Source organism: Phoxinus phoxinus (assembly GCF_949152265.1).
Source record: "Phoxinus phoxinus genome assembly, chromosome: 22".
NCBI lineage: Eukaryota > Metazoa > Chordata > Actinopteri > Cypriniformes > Leuciscidae > Phoxinus > Phoxinus phoxinus.
In genome coordinates, this window is record NC_136897.1 from 1,983,739 (window position 1) to 1,988,738 (window position 5,000).

Genomic DNA, 5,000 nt, shown 5'->3' on the forward strand with positions numbered 1-5,000 from the left:
TTCTCTCTCTCTCTCTCTCTCTCTCTCTCTCTCTCAGGTAAAATTTTACATTTATGCTGGGTACAATTAATGGTTTAAATTATCATTTCACTACATCCATGTTGTAACTATTTTAAGTGTAAACATAACCTTATTTCACATTGAACCTTTTTAATTCATGGAGTCAGATTAAAACGAGACAATTGCATATGAACATGTGTCTTATTTAAACAAATTACTTTGAGACGCTGGAAAGACTTGAACACGCATGTCCTTCACCGGCTGATCGGAAACCGGAAGTTGGACCGAATAGCCGGCTTTTACAAAAGTGTAAGGATAAGGTCTGACCAGTTGTGTGCGCTGGCCCCAAAGTCCAGCAGGAGCTCGAGCCTGAGCCGCTGTCCGTCCCGGAGCCTGAACCTGCACTTTCTATGTGCGTGAAGTGAACAACAAACCAGAGCTCAAGCCTGCCTGACCAGGTGTGTGAGCCGGTGTTCATCCCTGAGGGAGTGCTGGTGGAGTTGGAGATCGTGGAGAAGGATTGTGAGGACTCAGGCAAAGAGAGCTTCAAAGCAAATTAGATAATACACATTTTTACGAAACACTTAAACCTCCCCTCCCAGATGGCATACATATCCGGGCCTCATCTGGGCCAGCCATGACACATGTGGCTCAGTTCTGGCAGCAGTAAATGTCCCATGGGCTTCATCTGTGTGTGGCCCATGTGACTTTTGCCGCTGCCAGATCTGAGCCATATGTGCCATAGCCAGCCCAGATGAGGTCTGGATATGCATGCTATTGCCAGCCAAACTCAGGCTGAGTTCATCACTGTCCTTCCAAATGCATATCCTTGAATGAGCATGAATTTCTAGCGTATTTACGTGAACTTCTCATGTAATATCTTCAGAACTTAAAATGGACTGAATAAAGCTCTCTACAAACTTGAATGACATATGCGCATGAATCACAGTCACACGCACACGCTCAGAGCAATATAAGTTACTGCATACTACATTTTTAACAAGCAGTAATACAGCATCATGATAGTCAAGTCACCTTATTATAGCGCTTTTTACAATATAGATTGTTTCAAAGCATCTTTACAAAGATAACAGGAAAATAATGCTACAGTTTGTTCTTCTGTACAGCAGATCTAGAAGAAAACAGCATCACAGTTCAGTGATGGTTCATTTTTGTTTAAAAAAAGTTATTAATTTTAGTTAATTTATCTATACAGCCGCTCTGGAGAAAGCCTTGATGTCCTCGTCCAGCTCAGTTCAGTTCTTATATAATGCTGTCAATGCAGGAGATCAATAATATTATTCAATATTAGTCTCACTTTTAGCTGTATCTTTGTCACGGGTATGGTGCGGATGAAGACAGGCAGAGGCCTAAGGTTCCAATTCAAACTTTTACTATAATAAAACTTAAACAAAACTGGTACAGGCAAGGGTAACACTCTCCATACAACGTAACATAAACAAACACAAGCATAAGCATAAGCATTGACCGACAACTGAAAGGTGAGAGACAGGAACTTAAATACACAGATGACAACGAGTGACGACAGGTGATGATGATGATGATTAACAAAGACTAATTAACTAAACAGGTGACGAAAATGAACTAATGAAAATGACGACAGAGATGATGAAAACACTGAAGAAGAAAAACAACCTAAAAGTCCAAGGAAACAACAGAAAACACATTAACAATGTGACAGAACCCCCCCCTCCCCCCAGGCGCGTCCTCGCGCCGTAAAACATCCAAAGGGGTGGGAGGGTGGGCGCCCTGGAGGCTGATGAACAGGTGGCCGATCTGGAGCAGGAAGCCTCCAGGGCGGAGCAGGACGTGCAGGTGGCCAGGGCGGAGCAGGATGAGGGCGTGACCATGGCGGAGCAGACGGACCCTCAGGCGTCCATGGTGGTGAGGACCCTTCGAGTGGCCACGGCGGAGACGACCCCTCGGGCGGCCACGGTGGTGAGGACCCTTCGGGCGGCCATGGCGGTGAGGACCCTTCGGGCGGCCATGGCGGTGAGGACCCTTCGGGCGGCCATGGCGGTGAGGACCCTTCGGGCGGCCATGGCGGTGAGGACCCTTCGGGCGGCCATGGCGGTGAGGACCCTTCGGGCGGCCATGGCGACCGTGTCGGAAGGGCCTCCACGATCCCCTCAGAGGACTTATTGCCCCCCCCCAAAATTTTCTTGGGGAGGTCAGCACTGGACTGGACCCGCGGCGAAGAGGACTCTGAGCTGACCGGGGCCAGCGGCGAAGGCGGTCCTGGACTGGACGGGACCAGCGGCGAAGGCTCTGGGCTGAACGGGACCAGCGGCGAAGGCCCTGGGCTGGACGGGACCAGCGGTGCAGGAAGCTCTGGGCTGGACGGGACCAGCGGTGCAGGAAGCTCTGGGCTGGACGGGACCAGCGGTGCAGGAAGCTCTGGGCTGGACGGGACCAGCGGTGCAGGAAGCTCTGGGCTGGACGGGACCAGCGGTGCAGGAAGCTCTGGGCTGGACGGGACCAGCGGTGCAGGAAGCTCTGGGCTGGACGGGACCAGCGGTGCAGGAAGCTCTGGGCTGGACGGGACCAGCGGTGCAGGAAGCTCTGGGCTGGACGGGACCAGCGGTGCAGGAAGCTCTGGGCTGGACGGGACCAGCGGTGCAGGAAGCTCTGGGCTGGACGGGACCAGCGGTGCAGGAAGCTCTGGGCTGGACGGGACCAGCGGTGCAGGAAGCTCTGGGCTGGACGGGACCAGCGGTGCAGGAAGCTCTGGGCTGGACGGGACCAGCGGTGCAGGAAGCTCTGGGCTGGACGGGACCAGCGGTGCAGGAAGCTCTGGGCTGGACGGGACCAGCGGTGCAGGAAGCTCTGGGCTGGACGGGACCAGCGGTGCAGGAAGCTCTGGGCTGGACGGGACCAGCGGTGCAGGAAGCTCTGGGCTGGACGGGACCAGCGGTGCAGGAAGCTCTGGGCTGGACGGGACCAGCGGTGCAGGAAGCTCTGGGCTGGACGGGACCAGCGGCGAAGGCTCTGGATCGGCTGGTGTTACCGTGAGGGAGGAACCACAAACCCAAAGAGCTCTGTCCATAAACTCAATAAAAGGTCTATCTAAGTCCCTGAGCAGCAATATCTGGGCTAGTGGATCATCAAGTCCTCTCCAGAACCGTTGCTTCAAAAACTCCTCCTCCCAGTAAACATCCTGATGAAGATGCAGGTAAACTTCCACAAACTCCTCCAATGAACTCCCATTCTGATTGAACAGAAATGCCTCCATAGCGTCCTCCTCCATTACTTTAGGGTCGGTCAATCTGTCACGGGTATGGTGCGGATGAAGACAGGCAGAGGCCTAAGGTTCCAATTCAAACTTTTACTATAATAAAACTTAAACAAAACTGGTACAGGCAAGGGTAACACTCTCCATACAACGTAACATAAACAAACACAAGCATAAGCATAAGCATTGACCGACAACTGAAAGGTGAGAGACAGGAACTTAAATACACAGATGACAACGAGTGACGACAGGTGATGATGATGATGATTAACAAAGACTAATTAACTAAACAGGTGACGAAAATGAACTAATGAAAATGACGACAGAGATGATGAAAACACTGAAGAAGAAAAACAACCTAAAAGTCCAAGGAAACAACAGAAAACACATTAACAATGTGACAATCTTTTAACTATTAAAGGATTTTGAAGGACAAAACATGAACTTTAACTATTGGCTTTACATCATCAAGTCAGCCATCACTTTGCTTTGGCACGAGGCCCGACGGCTCTGTGTATAATAAATATTGCAATATTTCATAAAAATATGAGATGTAAATTGGTTCCCTCAACAAAAGCTCAATAGGACTTTTCCATAGGATTTTTGCAACAAAAAAATTATAATAATCTGTGATCAACAAATGTATATGATACTTACACGTTTTGTCCATCAAGCTCATTTTCACAAATGACCACAACTTTTATGAATTTTGTCAAATAAAAAAAATGACAAAAATATTGTAAATATGCAGAGTAGAGAGAAAAAAAAAACTCAATGTGGCAATGCCAAAAAGTTTTACATTTAAAATGTCTGTATAAACTGCAGTAAGTTTCATGTTAAAGTCTTTCATTATTGTGTAATTGTAATGCTAATAGAGTGATTTTGATAGTTAAAGTGTGCGGTGTTGGTTAAAGTGTGTGAAGGGTCTGATCGTGTCGCTCCGCCCTGAGATCAGACAGACAGGAAGTGCATTGAGACAGACACAGAACAGGCCAGAGTTTCACACACACACTTTCAAGAAATAAACTCATGAAACATCAGCTGAGCTCATCTCTGTGAACACACACATCTGCCGCGCCGCAGACGGAAGAGACTCCGCGGATCAGATCAGATGAGATGAGCTTCTACTCTTCTAAACTAGTTTAACCACCAGCTCTGCACACGAGGAGAAACGTGGTGAGCGTGTCTTATTAAGTGTGTTTGTTACTTTACTCGTAAAAGCGCCTCGTTTGATGTTGCGTTCGGCGGATGTTATCTGATGACGTGTTGTTTCTGACTGTAAGTTTAGATAAACTCATAATGACTGATGAGAGCAACGAACATCTGGTCATCCTGTGAGTGTGTGTGTGTGTGTGTGTGACTGTTGCAGGACACACACAAACATTTACTGTACTTTACCATAGTACTTTCCCCAGCAGCCCCAACAGCATGACTTTATACTGGAATAGTAACCAGTGGTCAATTATACCTGGACTTTTTTGTTACGACTGATTTACTTCCTAAAATTTAAAGGCAGCTAAATATAAAAATTTCCTTTATATATATATATATACACTCTAAAAAAATCTGGGTTGTTTTAACCCAATTTTGGGTAAAATATGGACAAACCCAGCCGTTGGGTTACATTTTTACATTACATTTTTAACCCAAAGTTTGGCATTGTCCATATTTTACCCAAAATTGAGTTGAAACAACCCAGAATTTTTTAGAGTGTATATATATATATATGCGCAATAACCCTAAACCA

The 5,000-nt window shown here is 47.3% G+C and overlaps 1 protein-coding gene across 1 annotated transcript in view; it reads left to right on the forward strand.

Annotated features, from left to right (window-relative positions):
• The first annotated feature begins 4,175 nt into the window (after nt 1–4,175).
• The window catches only part of cdk4 (cyclin dependent kinase 4), a 19,317-nt gene continuing 18,492 nt past the window's right edge, over nt 4,176–5,000 (forward strand). Inside the window, exon 1 of the mRNA XM_079596754.1 lies at nt 4,176–4,429. The gene's annotated coding sequence lies outside the window, so the exon portion shown is untranslated. The remainder of the gene's footprint in view (nt 4,430–5,000) is intronic.